General features: G+C 44.6%; 1 protein-coding gene across 5 annotated transcripts in view; it reads right to left on the bottom strand.

Annotated features, from left to right (window-relative positions):
- Positions 1–25,242, bottom strand: part of LOC126272274 (protein madd-4-like) — a 2,033,115-nt gene that overhangs the window by 502,410 nt on the left and 1,505,463 nt on the right. The gene's annotated exons all lie outside the window — the stretch shown is intronic.

The following is a 25,242-nucleotide window of genomic DNA, read 5'->3' as shown; positions in this document are numbered from 1 at the left end:
ACTGCCCGCACCATGAACTGTCTTACGGTCTGAAGACATTGTGGAGGCAGAACCTACAATCCCAGCGGCTAATGGCTCACCAGTCACTTAACAGTGCATTGTTCTTGACAAAATAAAAACGATAGCAAAACAAGATAGCAAATACAGACATATACAAGGTGACACAGAAGAACGGGAACATTTCCACAATCCAAAAAAACTAGTAGTGATGAAGAAAAGAAATTGCATTCATAGTAATTAAACCCTTAAAGCTTTGCCACATTGACGGCTTTTAGCATTTTTTTTAAAATTACGTCCTCTAGATGGCGTCATCCTGTACGAATACAGTCGTAAAATCTGCTGTTGAGATTCCTCATTGGCCGCTGCAACATCTCAGCTGGGTACTGTGAATTGCAAAAATGGTTGAAATGGCTCTGAGCACTATGCGACTTAACTTCGGAGGTAATCAGTCGCCTAGAACTTATTAAACCTAACTAACCTAAGAACATCACACACATCCATGCCCGAAGTAAGATTCGAACCTGCAACCGTAGCGGTCGCTCGGCTCCAAATTGTAGCGCTTAGAACCGCACGGCCATTCCGGCAAGCTTGTGAACTGCATCTCGAATTCTTTGTTTTAACTCATGCAGGGTTCTTGGTCGAGGCGTGTAAACTTTGGTCTTGAGGTATCCCCACAAGAAAAAATCACAAAGGGATAATAAATCTAGCGATCTAGAGGGCCAGGGAATGTTACCGAATCGTGAGATCACACGGTTGCCAAACAATTGTTGCACATATGCCACTGACTGCTATGCAGTGTGTGATGTCGTTCCGTTCTGTTGCAATCAAGCTTATTGAACGTTTGGAAAGTTGTTCAATGCATGTGTAACGAAAGTTCTTAACATCTCCTCGTAACGATCGGCGTTGACAGTTGTTGTGTTTCCCTGTTCAATTCCTAAAAAATACTATCCGATAATACCCTGTGATGAAACACCACACCATGCTGCCACTTTACAAGCGTGTAAAGGGCGGTCATGAACGTTATTAGGATTTGTTAAACTTCCTGGTAGATTAAAACTGTGTGCCAGACCGAGACTCGAACTCGGGACCTTTGTCTTTCACGGGCAAGTGCTCTACCATCTTTTTTTTTCATTTTGTTCGTTGTTGATCGTTGGGTTCGCTTTTTGCGGACGTCACATGACATCCATTATAGTTCGTTTTGTTGATCCTTCCACTCAGTTTTTTATTACAGAGGCTGACCGAACACACTGAGCTACCATGCCGGCATACCATCTGAGCTACCCAAGCACGACTCACGCCCCGTCCTCACAGCTTTACTTCTGCCATTACATCGTCTCCTACTTGCCAAACTTTACACAAGCTCTCCTGAGAACATTGCACAACTAGCACTTCTGAAAGAAAGGATATTGCGGAGACATGGCTTATCCACAGCCTGGGAGATGTTTCCAGAGTGAGATTTTTACTTTGAAGCGGAGTCTGCGCTGATATGCTTGGGTAGCTCAGATGGTAGAGCACTTGCGAATGAAACGCAAAGGTCCCGATTTCGAGTCTCGGTCCGGCACATAGTTTGAATCTGCCAGGTTCCCGCGCCCGGGTTCCCGGGTTCGATTCCCGGCGGGGTCAGGGACTTTCTCTGCCTCGTTAGGGCTGCGTGGTGTAGAATGTCCTTAGGTTAGTTAGGTTTAAGTAGTTCTAAGTTATAGGGGACTGATGACCATAGATGTTAAGTCCCATAGTGCTCAGAGCCATTTGAACCATATGAATCTGCCAGGAAGTTTCATATCAGGGCACACTCCGCTGCGGAGTGAAAAACTCATTCTGGATTAGGATTTGTGTTTGCCCAGTTTCGGTAGTTCTTTTTATTCACGTAACCTGTGAGATGAAAATGTGCCTCATGTGACATCCACAACTTGTTTAGAAATTCATCGTCATGTTTATTTTTGTTACCGTTTGGTGACAGGATCCTGATCGTAACCGGTAATTGTTGTCCTTCAGTTGTTGCACAATCTGTAGTTTGTACGGATGAAATTTTAATTTAAGATGAAGAACTATGCGAACACTCCCCGGGACATTCCAACCACTGCTGCTTGCTTACGAATTGAACGCTGTGGGCTCCGTGAGACAGACTCGCGTGGAACATTAATGTTCGCTGGAGAACGCACGCTTGTTGGTCGTCCTGTTGGTTTCTTCTTGAGGGCAGATCAAGGCTCTCCAAAGTTATTAATCCACCATTTTGTAGAGTGTTTCAATGGAACGGTATCATGGGATCCTAAATTATAGAAACGTCGAACTTTTATACCTTCCCGCTCCTCGCCTCACTTCTCCCACAGCGCTAGCGTGGCGCGCGGGGTGGTCTAAGGTCTCCTGGCCAAATACATTTTATATGTGGTAAAAAAAAGAGAACAGAATGACTGAACTGGATGATTGTAATTGCGTAGACAATGATTGTGTGAAATTTATGTAATAAAGAGAAACCATTATGTGTCATGTTTTATACTGCTATAGAATTATGTACCGATTTTTTTAAAAAGATAATATCTGTGTCGGCGGGTACTGAAACCGCCACAGAAGATAGTTATTAAATATCAAACTAAGATGAGAATATGTCACAACGATTATAAATAGTAGTGACCGAGCATTAATTTCTGTGTCATCTTCTTGTAGTTACGTGAGTAGGAAGAGCCTGTGACGTTATATTGTATGCTGGTGTAGCAAATTGTATGCTGGTGTCAAGATTGAAAGGAGGACACCATTAGGCACTGATTTGTAAAGGTGTGTAATAATTTAATCTGTCTAAATGTTTTGAATAGAGTTACTTAGTGAAAACTTGCATTATGATTTGTAGTAAGCTTGCCTGGTATTTTACCCCATCCTTTTAAGACATTTTCAGCTACTTACATATTATTCGTGGTGCAGAGCTGCGCATTAATTTCTCTGTCGTCTTCTTGTAGTTACGTGAGTAGGAAGAGCCTGTGACGTTATATTGTATGCTGGTGTAGCAAATTGTATGCTGGTGTCAAGATTGAAAGAAGGACGCCATTAGGCACTGATTTGTAAAGGTGTGTAATAATTTAATCTGTCTAAATGTTTTGAATAGAGTTACTTAGTGAAAACTTGCATTATGATTTGTAGTAAGCTTGCCTGGTATGTTACCCCATCCTTTTAAGACATTTTCAGCTATTTAAATATTATTCGTGGTGCAGAGCTGCGCTACGAACGAAGGAGCCGCTGCCGTGGCGCATTCAAACTGCTTTAAATGAAACCAATCATACCGCAAAGAAGCGGACAGGTAGTAGTGAACTAAAATCATCTCTTTCAGCTTTCGGAATTGCAGGGCAGAGCAGCAGATTTTATGATGTGGTTTACAGGTGGACGCTGGCTGCGGACGATATACTATTAACAGTGCAAAAAGATATTTTACCTTCATAACATAAAAGAAATCTTGCTGTGCGTAGTTCTGGTCTGGCAAACATTGTAGTAAAAACATATTTTTTTCTGATAATAGTCTCATGTTCTCGTGTTAGTCATGGTACTTATTGGTGTCTTACTGTCAACAAAAATCCACTGCAAAATTTTGATTTTGAACAAACATTGCGTACTGTAACATCAGTATTGATAACGAAATAATTTTCAGTAACCTTTTCAATAACTGTAAAGTAAGGAAGATAGCTTGAACTTTATAGCGAGTTACAGTAACGAAACAATGTTCCTTTAATAGAAAGCCAAATCCAGAATAATAACATAATATATTTTGTTTTGTTGAAAATTAATGATCCAAAGAAAGTCACAGCACAGCATCCCTAAAACGTATTTCAGGGCTCTTCTTGTAGCAACACACTTTACCTCATATTTTAATTGTTACGCGAGCAATAACAAGGCAGAGAGACAGCGAAAGTGGGAAACTGAGCCACAAACCAGAGAACCACGCGACCCGGTGCAGGTGCAATAACAAGGCAGAGAGACAGCGAAAGTGGGAAACTGCGCCACAAACCAGAGAACCAGGCGACCCGGTGCAGGTGCAATAACAAGGCAGAGAGACAGCGAAAGTGGGAAACTGCGCCACAAACCAGAGAACCACGCGATCCGGTGCAGGTGCAATAACAAGGCAGAGAGACAGCGAAAGTGGGAAACTGCGCCACAAACCAGAGAACCACGCGACCTGGTGCAGGTGCAATAACAAGGCAGAGAGACAGCGAAAGTGGGAAACTGCGCCACAAACCAGAGAACCACGCGACCCGGTGCAGGTGCGAGTCGCGTCACCATCGCGTCGCGCCACAGTCTGCCCGATCGCTGTTGAACCTGTTAAGCTACCAAAATGTGCGAAGCCCTGCGCCGCGCCACACGCGGTACGCCCTGCTCAATTTGCGCCACGAGAAGATTGGTGGCAGCAGAGACGCCAGAGACATTTCCTCAGTGTGCACTCAGTACCGAAGTGGACGCAGAACAGCTAGTAGCAGTGCTTCGTATGCGGCGTCGAAATAAAAAGAGCGTGCAGAGAAACTAGTAGTTAACAGAACATTTCTTCACTTCTTTCACACACTGTACAATAATTCCAGGAATTACTGCGATAAATTTTTTTCAACTTCGTGGATATCTCAGTATGTTCATTGACAACGTATTGGAGATCTGTCGAGATGAACTGAAGCAAAAGGACACTGATTTCAGGAAAGCCTTCTAGCTGTATAAAACTATTTCCGTGACATGAAGGTCTAGTCAGCAGCTAAATATTTTTTGTTTTGCAGTTATTTTTAACAGTTTAAGTTTTGCGGGCTTTCAAATAAGAATGAAATGATGAAATGTGATGACAACATCCAGTCTATATTCAAGCTCTCTCCACTCTCAGCGCAACATATATGCATGAACTGTGGCAATTGCAGCAACGATTCCATTCTTTAAATCGTTTACGTGGATAACAGGTGTTTGGTACTCTGTCCTTGACATACTCCCATAGGAAGAAACATGTCGGTGTAATGGCAGGTGACGTAGGCAGCCAGAGAATTGGACCATCCCTGCCAACCCAGTAGGCTGGAAACTCAATGTCTAGAACATCTCGTACTATCTCAGCCCAGAGTGACGGTGCACCACCTTGCTGGAAAACGACTTTGTCTGGGTGGCCGGCCAGTTGGGGTAACGGAAACGCTTCTGCATATCAATGCTACTGTTAGTTAACTGCTTTTCTGAGGACAAAAAAAAAAGTCCCACAAGGCAACCAACCCTCAGACAACACCACAAGTTCACCTTCGGAATGTCACGTACTTCTTGCGTCACAGTATGCGAATTGATTTTGCCCCACATGTGAACAATGTGTTTGCTTACTTTCCTACACATGCGGAATTTTGCTTCATCAGAAAAATGTTAGGGTGTTAGAAAATTTTCATTCTCGTGTAAACGGCGAAGAACGTGGACAGAGAATTACATACGTTGTGGCTTGTTGTCTGTTTCCACTGCGTGCAACAGGTGCAATCAGTATGGGAAAATCTGTAAACGTTTCTAAAAGACCCGGTGCGCAGTAGCTCTATGCATTTGCAGCTCTTAGGAGACCCTCCGAACAGACTTCTGCGGCGAACGTTGTATAGCCAACTGTACCTGTTCTGTGTCCGCTTCACTTGTTCCACTTCTACTACTTAGATGCTTCATATCAGCGCTTCCTGACCAGTGCATCGACGTCCCCGAGGGTTGCTGCTTCCTATACCGTGTTTGGAAGTTCCCTAGAACCCGAGCGTCTCATTAGGTGTAAATAAACCATGCCACACACTAAATCTTTCCGTGGGCTGTTGTCATTGTGCTTCACTCATGACAACCTAGAACACCCACAAACAAAACACTGTTAGTTTGTCTGTCACGCAAGCCAATCACAGTGTGAATATCTCAATTAGCTTGTTTTCTACAGCACATTGAAGGTGTAGCGTACCACCCTGCCTAGTTCGTTGTTATCATTGAATTCAACTAAGCACATAACATCCACTAATGCAAAATAGTTCTTTGTGGATAAGCACTTTCTTCTAGCGACATCTTCTACACATCCTTGGTGGCTGTGCTCAGATAACGAAAAGGGCTAACAGTTTTGAACAAGGCTGTCTTTAAGCAAGCGTATATAAGTTTCAGTGGAAAAACAACACAGCCAACCGGTTGCAAATAATTTTTAGTACATTGCCCTAGGTTTCGACACCTCTAAGGATGTCTTCATCAGAATGAAATTTGAAATGTCGCTAAGTTACACTGCGAGAAGACAATAGCCAGAGTTTAGAGCAGATATGCTAAAGTCAAAAATAAAAATTGAAAATGTTCCAGCCTTTGGTACGTATACCACGCAAGGCACAAATTTGACTATTGCCTTCTGGCAGCATAACTTCACGCCTTTTAAAATTTCGTTTGATGAAGACAACCTTAGAGGCGTCGAAAACTAGATCAATATACTAAACAGTTATATGTAAGCCGTTGGTTGTGTTGTTCCTCCGTTTGAAAGGGAGAAACTTTAAATGTTTTATGGTAAGTATCACAAAACCACATTACAAAAATATCTCATTTAAGGTAAGACAGGGTGTGAATAAGTCATCTGAAGCCTAGGATGGCTGTCATTGAAATGTACAATCTAAGACAAAGAAATGACGCACCACCAAGGATTTATGCAAATTGGTCACAAATTGATATCCCTAGAAATATCGACAGAATATGCAAAATTTTAACTCTGGCGGTCGATGGACGAATATGTAACGCTGCAGCGCAAATTCACTACGCAGCTGGCAAGGATGGTAAACAGGTTACATGTTGATATCAGGGCATAAAGTTCTAGGGGACTGATGAGCTCAGAAGTTAAGTCCCATAGTGATCAGAGCCATTTTGAGTCTCACAGATAGCCGCTTGAAAAACGCAAACAGGTGTCAGTGTTTGAGAGAGGACGTGTAGTTGGGCTCAAAGAAGCGAGTTGAAGTAATGGGCGAGTCGCTCGACATTTTAAAAGGAGCGATCCCACTACTCAACGATGAGTGAAACATGGCAGAACACAGAATCGAAAAGGAAGCTGTCGACCGAGAGAGACGATACAAAGACAGGACCGAAAAATCAGAGACAAACTCAGAGCCGTAGTTCGTCGTCATCAGTCAACATGGTCAAAAGCTTTCTCTTAGTCTACAAATACTAGAAACGTAGGTTTGCCTTTCCTTAACCTATCTTCTAAGATAAGTCATAGGGTCAGCACTGCCTCACGTGTTCCAACACTTCTACAGAAACCAAACTCATCTTCCTCAAGGTCAGCTTCTACCAGTTTTTCCATTCGCCAGTAAAGAATTCGTTTCAGCATTTTGCAGCCGTGACTGATTAAGCTGATAGTTCGGTAATTTTCATACCTGTCAACATCTGCTTTTTTCGGAATTGGAATTGTTATATTCTTCCTGAAGTCTGAGATCAGTTCACTTGTCTCATACATCTTGCGCATCAACTGGTAGAGTTTTGTCAGCAGACTTAAGTATTCAATAATAATATAAAAATAATAAATTTGATAGAAAAAGAAGTACCTTCTGCCATATACTTGATAGTGAATCGCAGAGTAAGCACATTGTCATCTGTATCAGAGTAAAGAGTGCTTAGAAATGCGTACTGGCATTGGCGCTGTTTGTGCTTTGCCTTCGCGGTATTAAAGGGAAAAGGATTCCATCCCTGGGTAAGAACATTCGAAGGATACGCAGTAGCATTAGTTAGCTACGTGTGAAGTCACCACTCAGTCCTATCTCAGAGGCTCGTTTTGAGCACGAGTTGGAGAGTGAAATGGAACGAAAATATTACCACCCAAGCGGGCGCGGCGACCGCAGGCTCAGGGAGATATACCGCGGCCGTCCATTAGTTCGTCGGCGGTGGAACGCGAGGACTGCCGATGCGACAGCTCGCGATTGCAAAAAATGCAAAAAAAGAAAGGGAAAAAAGCAACCGCCAGAAAGCGTCGCCTTGGGGAACGGGCGCCCCGAATATCTGCCGCCGCAGAATGCGTGCGGCGTTTGTTTGATACGCGCTCTGTGCGGCCCCCGCGCCATTTTAACGTCCGGCGGTAAATCTTCCGCCAGACTCGTGCGCGCACCGATCGGAAGTGCAGCCGCGAAAAGCTCGGCGCTGATCGCTGGTTTATGCCTTTCCACTGGAGCATTGTGTGGAAATGGCCGAAGATCTGAATGGAGTGGCCTCGCCAACACGTTTGTTTCGTAGAGTTCGATACGACTGTACAGACTATCATGGATCCACTGTTATTGTTGTCGACTTCGCGATCGTTTCCAGGCGCATTCTGAAAGCCTCAGGAACGTGAATATGTGATCGGCGATCTACGGTATATCGAATCGGCCAGGGCAGCGATTTTTGCCTACATCTTGTTTCAAGGATTCGCGATTACATAGGATGTAGCTCAGATTATCACTATTACGGAAGCATACCGTAATGAGAAGCAGTGGTTGGGAAAGGAGTGAGACAGGGTTGTAGCCTCTCCCCGATGTTATTCAATCTGTATACTGAGCAAGCAGTAAAGGAAACAAAAGAAAAATTTGGAGTAGGTATTAAAATTCATGGAGACGAAGTAAAAACTTTGAGGTTCGCCGATGACATTGTAATTCTGTCAGAGACGGCAAAGGACTTGGAAGAGCAGTTGAACGGAATGGACAGTGTCTTGAAAGGAGGATATAAGATGAACATCAACAAAAGCAAAACGAGGATAATGGAATGTAGTCCAATTAAATCGGGTGATGCTGAGGGAATTAGATTAGGAAATGAGACACTTAAAGTAGTAAAGGAGTTTTGCTATCTAGGAAGTAAAATAACTGAAGATGATCGAAGTAGAGAGGATATAAAATGTAGACTGGCAATGGCAAGGAAAGCGTTTCTGAGGAAGAGAAATTTGTTAACATCGAATATAGATTTAAGTGTCAGGAAGTCATTTCTGAAAATATTTGTTTGGAGTGTAGCCATGTATGGAAGTGAAACATGGACGATAACTAGTTTGGACAAGAAGAGAATAGAAGCTTTCGAAATGTGGTGCTACAGAAGAATACTGAAGATAAGGTGGATAGATCACGTAACTAATGAGGAAGTATTGAATAGGATTGGGGAGAAGAGAAGTTTGTGGCACAACTTGACTAGAAGAAGGGATCGGTTGGTAGGACATGTTTTGAGGCATCAAGGGATCACAAATTTAGCATTGGAGGGCAGTGTGGAGGGTAAAAATCGTAGAGGGAGACCGAGAGATGAGTACACTAAGCAGATTCAGAAGGATGTAGGTTGCAATAGGTACTGGGAGATGAAGAAGCTTGCACAGGATAGAGTAGCATGGAGAGCTGCATCAAACCAGTCTCAGGACTGAAGACCACAACAACAACAACCGTAATGAGAAACCTAATGTTTCAACGCGGGAGTAATCTTGTCGAGAAGAAGGTTGGAACGCAGGTTACAGTAAAACTACTACTAAAGCTTCTACTCAAATACGCCAGAAGAAATTGTATAGTGCTTGGTATTGGGTACTTCATACTAATGCTAATACACCATTGGCCATCAAAATTGCTACAACACGAAGATGACGTGCTACAGACGTGAAATTTAACCGACAAGAAAAAGATGCTGTGATATGCAAAAGATTAGCTTTTCAGAGCATTCACACAAGGTTGGCGCCGGTGGCGACACCTACATCCTGCTGACATGAGGGAAAAATGGTTCAAATGGCTCTGAGCACTATGGGACTTAACTTCTAAAGCCATCAGTCCCCTAGAACTTAGAACTACTTAAACCTAACTAACCTAAGGACATCACACACGTCCATGCCCGAGGCAGGATTCAAACCCGCGACCGTAGCGGTCGCGCGGTTCCAGACTGTAGCGCGTAGAACAGCTCGACCACCCTGGCCGGCCTGACATGACGAAAGTTTCCAACCTATTTCTCATACACAAACAGCAGTTGACCGGCGTTGCCTGGTAAAACGTTGGTGTGATGCCTCGTGTAAGGACGAGAAATGCTTGATAAAGGTCGGATTGCAGCATATCGCGATTTCGGTTTATCGTATCGGGACATTGCTGCCCGCGTTGGTCGAGATCCAATGACTGTTAGCAGAATATGGAATCGGTGGGTTCAGGAGTGTAATATGGAACGCCGTGCTGGATCCCAAACGGCCTCGTATCACTAGCACTCGAGATAACAGGCATCTTATCAGCTTGGCTGTAACAGATTGTGCAGCCAAGTCTCAATTCTTGAGTCAACAGATGGGGACGTTTGCAAGACAACAGCCACCTGCACGAAAAGTTCGACGACGTTTGCAGCAGCATGGACTATCAGCTCGGAGTCCATGGTCTGCGGTTACCCTTGACGCCGCATCACAGACAGGAACGCCAGCGATGGTGTACTCAACAACGAACCTGGGTGCACGAACGGCAAACTGTCATTCTGTTTACAGCATCATGATGGTCGCATCCGTGTTTGGCGACATCGCTCTGAAGGCACATCGGAAGCGTGTATTCGCCATCACCCTGCGTGATGGTATGGGGTGCCATTGGTTACACGTCTCGGTCATCTCTTGTTCGCATTGACGGCACTTTGAACAGTGGACGTTACATTTCAGATGTGTTACGACCCATGGCTCAACCCTTCACTCGATCCCTGCGAAACCCTACATTTAAGCAGGATAATGCACGACCGCATGTTACAGGTCCTGTACGCTCCTTTCTGGACACAGAAAATGCTCGACTGCTGCCCTGGCTAGCACATTCCCCAGATCTCTCACCAATTGAAAACGTCTGGTCAATGGTGGACGAATAACTGGCTCGTCACAATATGCCAGTCACTGCTCTTGATAAACTGTGGTATCGTGTTGAAGCTGTATGGGCAGGTGTACCTATACACGCCATCCAAGCTCTGTTTGACTCAATGCCCAGGAGTGTAAAGGCCGTTATTACGGCCAGAGGTGGTTGTTCTGGGTACTGATTTCTCAGGATCTATTCACCCAAATTGCGTGAAAATGTAATCGCATGCCAGTTCTAGTGTAATATATTTGTTCAATGAATACCCGTTTATCATCTGCATTTATTCTTGGTGTAGCAATTTTAATGGCCAGTAGTGTATTATACCTGATGACATGCAAAACAAGTATTTTTTAGTACAACAGTAAAGGAGGATACACCATCGTCAGTTGACAGTTTACAAAACGAGTACGCGCCATTCGTCGTAAAATTGTACAAAAACCCCCAGACAAGAATTCAGTTAGTCCGTGGCCACGCAAGGCCGTCAGAATCTGTGTTTTGGCAATACAAAGAGCTGTCTAATTGAGATTAAGTAAGCAGCTCCGTCACGTAGGCACACCTATCAGTGAGGTGAATAATAAAGCACAGGGTGATATTAAGTGAGCCCATGTTGTGAAGGCGGCTGGATGTTTTTTTCCTGCATGGCACCACAAGAAAGATGCAAGTGATTGCTAGCGGGCGTCTCTTACTCGTAGCAGGTAAAGTCTTTGGCAGCATATGCAGTAGACTATCAGACTGTGTCTGATGAGACAGATACATACTATCTGAGAAGATCTGGACACCTGTTAGGCCACATTGATATTGGCTGTGTCCACTCTTCACTCTCATGATCTCTTCTTACGATACTTTCAACGAGGTGTCTGACGGCTGTGCAGGAATGGCATCCCACTTGTGACGAAGCAAGCTGGTACCTTGTTACTTCCCATCTTGATTTCGCCATGTGCTTCCTTAAAACTCATTTTTTCACATTTAACAAATTAACCATAGCATATGTGAGTATAATAGACGACAGAGGGATAGAGAAACAATTAAAATCGCTCAAAAGAGGAAAGGCCGCTGGACCTGATGGGATACCAGTTCGATTTTACACAGATTACTCGAAGGAATTTGCCCCCCTTCTTGCAGCGGTGTACCGTAGGTCTCTAGAAGAGCGTAGCGTTCCAAAGGATTGGAAAAGGGCACAGGTCATCCCCGTTTTCAAGAAGAGACGTCGAACAGATGTGCAGAACTATAGACCTATATCTCTAACGTCGATCAGTTGTAGAACTTTGGAACACGTATTATGTTAGAGTATAATGACTTTTCTGGAAACTAGAAATCTCCTCTGTAGGAATCAGCATGGTTTTCGAAAAAGACGATCGTGTGAAACCCAGCTCGCGCTATTCGTCCACGAGACGAGGGCCATAGACACGGGTTCACAGGTAGATGCCGTGTTTCTTGACTTCCGCAAGACGTTCGATACGGTTCCCCACAGTCGTTTAATGAACAAAGTAAGAGCATATGGACTATCAGACCAATTGTGTGATTGGATTGAGGAGTTCCTAGATAACAGAACGCAGTATGTCATTCTCAATGGAGAGAAGTCTTCCGAAGTAAGAGTGATTTCAGGTGTGCCGCAGGGGAGTGTCATAGGACCGTTGCTGTTCACAATATACATAAATGACTTGGTGGATGACATCGGAAGTTCACTGAGGCTTTTTGCAGATGATGCTATGGTGTATCGAGAGGTTGTAACAGTAGAAAATTGTACTGAAATGCAGGAGGATCTGCAGCGAATTGACGCATGGTGCAGGGAATGGCAATCTCAATGTAGACAAGTGTAATGTGCTGCGAATACATAGGAGGATAGATCCCTTATCATTTAGCTACAAAATAGCAGGTCAGCAACTGGAAGCAGTTAATTCCATAAAGAATCTGGGAGTAGGCATTAGGAGTGATTTAAAATGGAAGGATCATATAAAGTTGATCGTCGCTAAAGCAGATGCCAGACTGAGATTCATTGGAAGAATCCTAAGGCAATGCAATCCGAAAACAAAGGAAGTAGGTTACAGTACGCTTGTTCGCCCACTGCTTGAATACTGCTAAGCAGTGTGGGATCCGTAGCAGACAGGGTTGATAGAAGAGATAGAGAAGATCCAACGGAGTGCAGCGCGCTTCGTTACAGGTGCATTTAGTAATCGCGAAAGCGTTACGGAGATGATGGAAAAACTCCAGTGGAAGACTCTGCAGGAGAGACGCTCAGTAGCTCGGTACGGGCTTTTGTTAAAATTTCGAGAACATACCTTCACCGAAGAGTCAAGCAGTATATTGCTCCCTCCTACGTATATCTCGCGAAGAGACCATGAGGATAAAATCAGAGAGATTAGAGCCCACACAGAAGCATACCGACAATCCTTCTTTCCACGAACAATACGAGACTGGAATAGAAGGGAGAACCGATAGAGGTACTCAGGCCACCCTCTGCCACAAACCGTGAGGTGGCTTGCGGAGTATGGATGTAGATGTAGATATAGAATCTGCATTTCCATGAAAGAGAAAGGTTGGCCCTCAGTTTTAAAGATGTAATGTTGTGCTTAGTTTATGTACATAATTGATTTTCTAATTTATTTTGATAATTCCTAGTTAATATCTTTCGTTATAGGGTGAAATCAGTAATTGTTTCACAATTTCAATTCTGTTGTTGACGTATAAACAAATATAAATTCTGTACTAATTATAAACATTTGTAGGAACAACTAATAGTATTCTTAAAGGATCTATTTGGCTCTATTCAAAAAATTTGGCCTCATTCTTGTAGTAGAAGAAACTGTTAAAAATAATCAATTTTTTTGCAGTATTCAGTTAATTTAATGAGTTAAGTTTTAAATGTAATTTCCGTAAATTAAACTTCGAACAATGTGAAGTTTCAGTACCTATTATTGTGAGGATATATAAGGGCCCAATTTTTGGTACCGAGACAATCAGTCCATCGCCGACTTTCAGACGAGAAACCTGTGTTTGTTAGAACAACAATAATTCATCAACTTAACTGTGAAATAAGTGTAACACAATTAGGCCGTATGTTAAAACAATGACAGTGTCTGTTCCATACATACCTTTTTAGTCTTCAAGAACTGTGAACTATGTGGTTAGGCTTTCACTGCTCATAGATGTTCAACGGTAAACTATTGTAGCAGCATGTGGATGTTCGCTTGCAAACTATTAATCAGGGTTATCGAAAGCTAAACAACAGAGCACTGGCAATATTAAATGTGTATATGGGGGGAGGGTTGTGAACAGTGAAAGTAAACAACTGTGAAACGCAAATGTGCACGTGGTGGCTACATCATTTAAAGTAGCCCATGTTTGACTTCCACCCCCCGTTTTTCAGCCAGTATAGCAATGCAGTACGTCGACACGGAGGACAACAAACGAAGAAGTAAAGTAGGAAAATGCCACACACTGCCCCTCAAGAACCGGAAGCAGTGACAGTTGGAGCGAAGTTGACGTTCTGCCTCATCACAAATGTGTTCTGTAGGATACTGGTCGGGACTCTGGGCAGTCCAGCCCATTTCGGGAATGTTACTGTCCTCAAAGCTTTGCCTCAAAAACTGTGCTTTTTAATACTGTGCTTTGTCATTCTGATGCAATCGTTGTCACCCAACTGTTACTCTATTGTACACTGTACGCATTGCTGTAAGATGCGTTCATGTTCTTCCACAATTAACGTTTTTTTAAGTCAAGTAAGGGCATAACAGCCTAAGCACGAAAGACACTCCCATTCTGTAGCAACATGTCTTCCGTGCTTCACTGTTGGCACTACACTCGATTGCAGGTAACGTACTCCAGGCATTCGCGAAACCAAAACCCTGCCACAGGACAGAATGCGATTTATGATACCAAACGACTCGCTTCCTGTTTATGCACCACATCATGCGTCGGCTACAGAAATGTGTTGCTTTTGAGGGGAAGCTCGACCATTGCATCCCACTTTTTTTAACTACCTAAGCACGGCCACTGTGCAGTCTGTACTGGTAGTAGCACTTTGGAACTGGCGAGTGATTCCTTGCGCTGATTTCTTGCAACAATTTACAGCCGCGCTCCTGAACTCTACACGGTCCCTCTTCATCAGTACACGAGATTTATCTGGACTCTGTTCGTCTGCGGTTGTTCCTTGTGGTTTCAATTCGTACTCACATCGCCAACAGTCACTTTGTGCAATTTAGAAGGACTAAGATACGCCTGACGGACTGGTTACTAAGGTGACATACAATGACCATTAGGAACGAGTGAGGTCATGCAGCGGGTAGCACAATGGATGCGCATTCAGGAGGATGACGATTCCAACCCGCGCCCGGTCATCCAGATTTAGGTTTCCCGTGATTTCCCTAGCTCGCTCCAGGCAAATGCCGGTATGGTTCCTTCTAAAGGGCACGGCCGATTTCCTTCCCCACTCTTGGCACGATTAGAGCTTGTGCTCGGTCTCATCATGACCTCGATGTCGACGGGACGTTAAACCTAACCTTCTTTCCTGCCTTCCTTTCAATGAATAGTCCACTGGGTTCCCCTGACTGGCCTGTTCTGCAGTTGCTGTTCCTCCAGTTACGACACTCACGCGCCTCTTTTTATCCTGGCGGGTCCACCTCTCGTCACGTCTGAGGGGGTGAGTACCGCCTCACATCAGTTGTACGGATACTTTTGGTCAGATAGTGCAGCAGTTAACGATTTTCGGTCCAATTCTGTTCGAATACTGAGCGAGGAATAAATAGTTCTCACAGCGCGCTGATGTCTTCTGTTACCTTACTCTCGCGATAGATGGCAGTAGAATTCTCGCACAGTCATCCTCCAGGGCCTGAACTCTACATGTACTTCGTAGAGTTTCTCTACAACTACGTCGCTTTTCTATGAAACAGCCTCATTTCAGTTCCCCTAGCAGCTCTGTTTCATTTCCATATGGGCCACAGCCCTAGAGGTGCATCTCTGATCTCGGTCGATGTCTGCTGTTATGTTCACTTAATAAGGACTTGTGAGATGCTCGCACTTGTCAATTCTCTTTTCTTAGGGGTGCACTGAATTTTCCCAACGCTTTTCCAACAATTATAAATTTCTCATTCGCCTTACGCAGAACTCATCGATCCCATTTGTAACAGCTTCGTTTTTTATCCCGACCTGATCTGATCGAATAGAAGCCCAATATTTATTATTAACATGACCATGAACCTAGTGGGGCTGGTAATCGGAATTGACTGCTATGGAAGTTGTTACTTTCCAGTTAGTCCTGTTCAATGTATGGTAATAAGGAACACCAACACAGCTTTACTAATTACGAACTTATATTCTTCTCAAAACACAAAAAACGAGACAGCCACTGCCTAGAGACGTTCGCCAGATAACTTTGTACCCGAGTAGTATCGGACTGTCTCACTGTCTTTTTCATAGGCACCATCTTTACTTATCCAAATTCAGAGAGAGCTGTTAGTCGGTATCCTTCACGGTCAAAAATTTGTGTAACATTTTCGAAGAACAGCGATGTTGTGAGCTATATCAAATTAGTGAAAAACCGTCTAGATCACCATGGTTATTTTATTTAAAATGATCTGTTTTGGCCTAGCCTTAGGCCATGTTTGGAATAGCACCATCAACTGAAGTTGAGGATGTCCAGAACAGTCAGCAGACCTCAGAAATTTCAGCGACTGAGCTCAGTCGGTCATTTTAAATAAAATAACCATTGCGATCTGGACTTTTTTTCACCAATTTATACACTTTAAGCTTCCTGTATTATGAGAGATGACAGTTTTGTTTGTAATATTTGCTAAAGAGACAATTTAAGGAGTACACGTATAGAGGAGATACTTTGGATTTCAGAGTTTATATCGTTGTCTCGTAATCAGGCTGCGCTACCGAGCATTTGTTTGTCAGGTGTTGGCATAGTCGAATGTACAATGTTGGACCATGCTGGTGTGAAGACTGCAGGCTGAAATATATGCGGTAAAGTAATGTGTGGCTATCCATTCGCGTGCGCTGTGTCTGCAGGAAACGGATTATCGCGCTTAGGGTGCATTTTCCGTTTCAGCTCTTTCAATATAGTAACTATGCGATTGCAGTCTTTCTCGGCGGGTTCTACTGATGAATTATTCTCCGGCTATCAGCCGAGTGGTAGCGTCGTTTTGTCGCAACGTTTCGTACCCATCATCTTCTGCCGAAGTGTCGGGATGCTGCTGCTGCTCTCATCTGTTACTTTCCCCTCTTTGGGAAAGTGTGTGGGGGAGTTTGTAGCCTTTCGGCTTCTACTCCACTTTGTAGGTGTGTGTGTGATTATTTCTGTAGTTTTTTGGTGTCTGTGAAATGTGATGATTGTTCTGTTTGTGTCTGGTACTTGCCTGAGATTGGCGAGATGATTGGTGTTATTTCAGAAGGAGCTGGATTAGGGATTAGGTATAGGAATTTTCTCTTCGACGTAATCGTCGAAGATCGTCATGGGGCGCTTGTGCTTGTCGCGGGACATGTCATACCGACATAGGGAGTGGATGAGGGCGTTTCCTAATCTGGAAGAACCTTCATAGAAGGCCCTTGCCAGATATTGTAAACGCTCTCTCAGGAGTGAGATTTCAGCTGCGGCGTGCAGATCATCTGTGGGGAATCCAAGAGCTAAATGCAATGCCCTCCTGAGGGCGCAGTTCTGCAGCCTCTGGAGTTTGTCCAGGTGCTGCTTTGCCGCGTATCCCCAGACAGGGCACGCATATTCCATTACTGGCCGGATCAGGGCCTGGTACACATTTACTGCTACTGGGCAGGGAAGGGAGCTGGTTGAGTTCAGGGTAGGGTATAGGATGGAAATTCTGGCGCAGACCTTCCTGTGGACCTCGTCTATGTGGGGTTTCCACGAAAGACGAGAGTCCAAGGTTACGCCAAGGTACTTGGCGATTCTGCGCCGGGGGAGTTGGATTCCATTTAGGTGAAGGTGGAGGGGGGGACTTTGAGGTGGGTCGCGCCTTCCAAGCCTGCGGGTAATCAGCATAGCCTGTGTCTTTTCAGAGTTGATGGTGATACCCCAGCGGCGAGCCCGAGTTTCTGTGTCATCTAAAACCCTTTGTAGCCTACGGATGACCAGGTCCTTGTCCGTATTTCTCGTGTAGAAGGCTGTGTCGTCTGGATACTGCGCAGTGTGCACCAGAGGGGCCGTTGGTGTGTCCGCATTGTACAGACTGTACAAAACAGACCCCAGGACCGACCCCTGTGGCACCCCAGCACGAATACGCTTTTTGGTGGAGGTGGCTGTTTCTACTTTGACTGAGAAAGTTCTATTCGTGAGATAGCTTTTGATCAGCTTAACTATGCTCCCGGGAAACCCTTGTGTGTACAACTTGTAGAGTAGTCCTCTATGCCATACTGAGTCAAAGGCTTTGGCTATATTTAGTAGTACTATCCCGCAGTAGCCTCTGTGGTTGAAGCCCTCTGTGGCTGCTTCAAAAACTGACCTGTTGTGGGGCAGACTGGTTCTGCTGGAACCCGAATTGGAAATCCGCCAGAAGTTGCTCTCTGGTAATATGTTCATGTATGGGTCTTAGCAGGAGGCGCTCATAGATCTTGCTGAGAGTTGGCAACAGGCTAATCGGCCTCTGGTGCTGCGGGAATAGAGGGTCTTTCCCTGGTTTATGTATCGCTACCTCTTCCACATGTTTCCAGCAAGCAGGGAACTCGCGGGATTGAGTAATCTCGTTGAGGACGTTCGCGAGGTTTGTAAGACGTCTGGTACCGTGGGAGTGCTACCCATTCTCCCACATCGACCTCTAGAATCACTGGGCTGTGGTCGGAGGACATTCTGTTGATTGTCCTTGCGGCCAAAAACCCTGCGATCCACCTAGTGAGAGCTATGACTAACACGTTGGGCCTGCCTCCATTTTTTGGAAAATGTGTGGGCTCGACTTCACCCCATGCTTCGAAGTGGTGGATGCGCGCTAGTCGTTGCAGTTTGGCGCCTGCTCTGGATGTTAGTCTAGAATTCCAATCAAGGTGTTGGGCATTGAACTGTCCCCCTATTACGAGTTTGCCTTCTATTTTCCCTAGAGCAGCTATGTCTCCCTCATCTATCTGGTTATGTGGGGGCGGTAGACTGCAACATTGTTAGGGGTCCGGTGGCAGTGATTACTTCCACAGCCACTGGTTCGATTTTATTGGTAGCTGGTAAGAATACTTGGTGGTGGGGGATCCCTCTTTTTATGTATATGGCCACTCCTCCACTTTGGGTTGGCCTGTCTTTGCGAAACCTAACATAGTCGGGGACTGTCTCTTTTATTCCCGGTTTTTGGTGGGTTTCCCCCATCATGCATATGTCGATGGAGAACTCCTTCATGTGTTCTCTGAACTCGATCTCTTGATTAACAATGCCATCTGCGATAAAGACGCAGATTGACAGGCCTTGGATGTTCGGTCGTCTATTCATGATGGGGTTTTGAACTACTGAGGAAGTCGCAGAGGGGAGCGACTGCTGGACTGCTGCGTGAAGGGCAACGAGGGTTTGTGTGTTCTGCTTCTGGGCTTCCTCGAATTCCATCATCATCTCCATGACGAGGTTCATGGTCTGCACCATAATGCCTAACACCTTACCTGAGGTTGTGGGCTGTGTGTGGGGTTCCCTAGAGCTTTCTCTGTCATGGTGGAGCTAGTCGTTACTGCTGCATGTTTCCCGATGTTGTTCTTGTGATGGTGTCTGGTGTTGTGGTGATGCGGTATGTTTCCATGGCTTCTCGAAGGAGAAATCACTTCCGTGTAAGTTGCCCTTCGTGTGTCCGGTCTTGGTTTTACCCAGGCCTTGTCTGTGTGTGTTGTCGTGTTTTGTTTTCTTGTGTGGCTGGATGGGTTGGTGGTGTTTTGTTTGTGTGTATTGGGGGCAGCCTTGGCGCCCTTTGCCTGCTGTGAGTGTCTATTGTAGACCTCACAACCTTGGTAACCCGCTGTGTGGTTTTTACCACACGGAGCGCACCTTATTTATGGGTCCGTGTGTTTTATTGTGCATGTCCTTGTGTCATGGGCCTCGGCGCATTTTCTGCACCTCATTGCCATGGGGCCGTGTGCTGCAATATGATTAAGGCCCTGACACCTGAAGCACTACACCATCTTGTTTTTGCGGCGCAGTGATTCAGTGGTCACAGGGACAGCCAGGATCACCTTTATTTCCCTTTTGTTTTGCGGGGTATCTCGCAGTGTCACATGGTACAGGGGCCATTTGCTCCCCATGTTGCCCAGCTGCTGGGCCGCCTTGACGACGTACCCCTGGGCAGTCAGGTCTGTTTTGATCGCCTGGGGGGATTGTCGTCTGTTAGGTTTCTGATCACAATTTTCTTGTTGTCGGGATGCTGTGTTCTGAATATCTATATAGCTGCTTGGACGTCGTCAGCTTCTGTAGGCCGGCCAGTCACGTTCCTCCAGAAGGGGGTACCGCGTCGGAGTTGGTGGTGGTGGTGGTGGGGGGGGGGGTGGGGGGGGGGGGGCAGCGTCGAGACCCAGTGGCTGTCCAATCTGTCTGCGAAAGTCGCTGCCTTCAGAACGGAGTGTTCCTGACGAATTTTGTCAATTCAACGCTGCACTAAGCTAAAAAACCGCTATCCCTTTTTACTAAATTGTTGTGCAGGCGTATCTCCACTGCATCTTTGAAGACCGAGTCCCAGAAACCGTTGGCGCTGCACAACTTCTTCGTTTCTTCCAATTCGAAGGTATGTCCCTCGATAATGCTATGTTCTACTACTGCGGACTCGTTTATCTGTCCTAGTAGTTCGTTCCTGATGTGTTCAGTACAGCGTTGGGAGATACATCGTTGTGGCTGCCCGACACATTCCATCTTACATTCATACTTAGTACTGTAAATGCCCGGCGTCTGCAAGCCTAGCTGGTCTTTGGTTCAGCCAAGTATATCTTTGACTTTTTTCGGTGACCGAAAGTTGGTCATTACTTCGTCCTTCTTTAATATTCTTGCGATCTTGGCTGTCGGCGGTCCAATAAACGGCAGAGACGCCACACGTTTTGCTTCGTCTTCTTCTGGTTTCTCCTGCCGCCTCTTATCTGCACGCAAGGCGTGTCTTATTTGTGTCTCGGTGTAGCCGTTCTTTCGGAAGGTTTCTCGCAGATGTGCGAACTCACGCGGCAAACTCTCGCTGTCACAGATCGACCTGGCTCTTTATACTAAGGTGTTCAGAGTACTGAGTTACGTTGTGCTGAATGGTGGCAGCTCCGAGCACTGAGATATAAGTCCGTGTGCGTCTTCTTCCTGTAGACTGAGTGTCCTAACGTACCGTCCGTATTTTTCTTGATCGAAATATCCAAGAAGGGAAGGCAGCCATTCTTCGACAACACAAACAGCTGGAGGGAGGAAGCTGGGCGACCGGGGCAAGTTGGCCCACTTTCTTTTCTTGATTTTTTTCCAGCTTGTATTTTAAACGTTCCCATTTACTTTTTTAGTGTATAAACAAACAGTAGTTCATTGCTTTAGCACCTTTACGACTAATTAATTAAGTCCACTCACTATGTCTGCCTTTCCTCGTAATATTCTCCCCTTCTTCGGGACTCAGTTCTCATGAAGCGTCCTCACACTTTTCAATAATTTTGTAAAATTACTACGTCAGACCGCGCTGACCAATGAAATCCCCGCACTTCCGCGCCCCGAGGCCTAAAGCTAACGAAAGGAATGTGCTTTGGCGCTGTCCTGTCGGTGCCCCAAAGGAGCGCATCAAGATGTTTTTTCCTACGACCCTCCAAGATCCGCTTGGGATGAGGAACTTGGTCTGACACTTACAGGATCATCACACCTGCCTGCAAAGTTCTGCCGAGAGCATAGAGCCATAAATACCTGTAGCTTTCATAGAGCCTGCGTGGTGTGCACCGGTATATTGCTCTCCTATCGGCAGACTGGCGCTGTCGTCTCTGCATTCTCCTCCCGAGGCTCACTGTTAACCGCCTTCCGGTACCTTCACAGTACTTAACAATGCCCTCACCGCAGAAAAACTCTTTAGGAACGTGGCAGCGGCGATCACCTCGTGCATAATTACGACGACGGCGTTAGATGTATGTCAGCGTTGTGTCGGCTCGCTACTGGTGACCGCTCACCCTATCCACTGCACGCTGTCCCACGTGGGGTTGGCCTCGCCTTTACAACCGGCGTCAAGGTATTGGTGCCATCTGTCCGCTTAGATCTGCTGTTTTCCAGCTCATCCAAACGTAATTCTCAGTAAATAAAACGCCTCCAAGCATTTCATGTATTGGCAATCACTATCGGACAATCTTTAATGCAAATAAAGTAATGCGCTATTTTCATATCAAATTAATTTGATCTAAATATCACTCTGTATAATGTTGTTGTTCTTGTGGTCTTCAGTCCTGAGACTGGTTTGATGCAGCTCTCCATGCTACTCTATCCTGTGCAAGCTTCTTCATCTCCCAGTACCTACTGCAACCTACATCCTTCTGAATCTGTTTAGTGTAGTCATCTCTTAGTCTCCCTCTACGATTATTAACCTCTACGCTGCCCTCAAATACGAAATTAGTGAGCCCTTGATGCCTCAGAACATGTCCTACCAACCAATACCTTCTTCTAGTCAAGTTGTGCCACAAACTTCTCTTCTCCCCAATCCGATTCAATACTTCCTCATTAGTTATGTGATCTACCCATCTAGTCTTCAGCATTCTTCTGTAGCACCACATTTCGAAAGCTTCAATTCTCTTCTTGTCCAAATTATTTATCGTCCATGATTCACTTCCATACATGGCTACACTCCACACAAATACTTTCAGAAACGACTTCCTGATACATAAATCTATATTCGATGTTAACAAATTTCTCTTCTTCAGAAACGCTTTTCTTGCCATTGCCAGTCTACAATTTATATCCTCTCTACTTCGACCATCATCAATTATTTTGCTCCCCAAGTAGGAAAACTCCTTCACTACTTTAATTGTCTCATTTCCTAATCTAATTCCCTCAGCATCACGCGAATTAATTTGACTACATTCCATTATCCTCGTTTTGCTTTTGTTGATGTTCATCTTATACCCTCCTTTCAAGACGCTGACCATTCCGTTCAACTGCTCTTGCAAGACCTTTCCTGTCTCTGACAGAATTACAATGTCGTCGCCGAACCTCAAAGTTTTTATTTCTTCTCCATGGATTTTAATACCTACTCCGAACTTTTCTTTTGTTTCCTTTACTGCTTGCTCAATATCCAGATTGAATAGCATCGGGGAGAGGCTACAACCCTGTCTCACTCCCTTCCCAACCACTGCTAACCTTTCATGTCCCTCGACTCTTATAACTGCCATCTGGTTTCTGTACAAATTGTAAATAGCCTTTCGCTCCCTTTATTTTATCCCTGCCACCTTCAGAATTTGAAAGAGAGTATTCCAGTCAACATTGTCAAAAGCTTTCTCTAAGTCTACAAATGCTAAAACGTAGGTTTGCCCTTCCTTAATCTAGCTTCTAAGATGATTCGTTGGGTCAGTATTGCCTCACGTGTTCCAACATTTCTACGGAATCCAAACTGATCTTCCCCGAGGTCGGCTTCTACTAGTTTTTCCATTCGTCTGTAAAGAATACGCGTTAGTATTTTGCAGCTGTGACTTATTAAACTGATAGTTCGGTCATTTTCACATTTGTCAGCACCTGCTATCTTTGGGATTGGAATTATTATATTCTTCTTGAAGTCTGAGGGTATTTCGCCTGTCTCATACGTCTTGCTCACCAGATGGTAGAGTTTCGTCAGGACTGGCTCCCCCACGGCTGTCAGTAGTTCTAATGGAATGTTGTCAACTCCTGGGGCCTTGTTTCGACTCAGGTCCTTCAGTGCTCTGTCAACCTCTTCACGCAGTACCATATCTCCCATTTCATCTTCATCTACATCCTCTTCCATTTCCATAATATTGTCCTCAAGTACATCGCCCTTGTATAGACCCACTATATACTCCTTCCACCTTTCTGCTTTCCCTTCTTTGCTTAGAACTGGGTTCCCATCTGAGCTCTTAATATTGATACAAGTGGTCCTCTTTTCTACAAAGGTCTCTTTAATTTTCAAGTAGGCAGTATCTCTTACCCCTAGCGAGATAAGCCTCTACATCCTTACATTTGTCCTCTAGCCATCCCTGCTTAGCCATTTTGCACTTCCTGTCGATCTCATTTTTGAGACGTTTGTATTCCTTTTCGCCTGCTTCATTTACTGAATTTTTATATTTTCTCCTTTCATCAATTAAATTCAATATTTCTTCTGTTACCCAAGGATTTCTACTAGCCCTCGTCTTTTTACCTACTTGATTCTCTGCTGCCTTCACTACTTCAACCTCAAAGCTACCCATTCTTCTTCTATTGTATTTCTTTCCCCATTCCTGTCAATTGCTCCCTTATGCTCTCCTTGAAACTCTGTACAACCTCTGGTTCTCTTAGTTTATCCAGGTCCCATCTCATTAAATTCCCACCTTTTTGCAGTTTCTTCAGTTTTAATCTACAGGTCATAACCAATAGATCGTGGTCAGAGTCTACATCTGCCCCTGGAAATGTCTTACAATTTAAAACCTGGTTCCTAAATCTCTGTCGTACCATTATATAATCTATCTGAAACCTGTCAATATCTCCTGGCTTCTTCCATGTATACAGCCTTCTTTTATGATTCTTGAACCAAGTGTTAGTTATGATTAAGTTGTGCTCTGTGCAAAATTCTACCATACGGCTTCCTCTTTCATTTCTTTGCCCCAGTCCGTATTCACCTACTACGTTTGCTCTCTCCCTTTTCCTACTACCGAATTCCAGTCACCCATGACAATTAAATTTTCATCACAATTCACTATCTGAATAATTTCTTTTATTTGATCATATATTTCTTCAATTTCTTCGTCATCTGCAGAGCTAGTTGGCATATAAACTTGTACTACTGCAGTAGGTGTGGGCTTCGTATCTATCTTGGCCACAATAATGCGTTCACTATGTTGTTTGTAGTAGCTTACCCACATTCCTATTTTCCTATTCATTATTAAACCTACTCCTGCATTACCCCTATTTGATTTTGTGTTTATAACCCTGTAGTCACCTGACCAGAAGTCTTTTTCCTCATGCCATCGAACTTCACTAATTCCCACTATATCTAACTTTAACCTATCCATTTCCCTTTTTAAATTTTCTAACCTACCTGCCCGATTAAGGGATCTGACATTCCACGCTCCGATCCGTAGAACGCCAGTTTTCTTTCTCCTGATAAAGACATCTTCTTGAGTAGTCCCCGCCCGGAGATCCGAATGGGGGACTATTTTACCTACGGAATATTTTACCCAAGAGGGCGCCATCATAATTTAATCATACAGTAAAGTTGCATGCCCTCGGGAAAAATTACGGCTGTAGTTTCCCCTTGCTTTCAGCCGTTCGCAGTACCAGCACAGCAAGGCCGTTTTGGTTATTGTTACAAGGCCAGATCAGTCAATCATCCAGACTGTTGCCCCTGCAACTACTGAAAAGGCTGCTGCCCCTCTTCAG

Source organism: Schistocerca gregaria, chromosome 5 (genome assembly GCF_023897955.1).
Source record: "Schistocerca gregaria isolate iqSchGreg1 chromosome 5, iqSchGreg1.2, whole genome shotgun sequence".
In the NCBI taxonomy this organism is placed as follows: Eukaryota; Metazoa; Arthropoda; class Insecta; order Orthoptera; family Acrididae; genus Schistocerca; species Schistocerca gregaria.
Note: the sequence above shows the minus strand (reverse complement) of the source record. Positions and strands in the feature narration are given on the sequence as shown.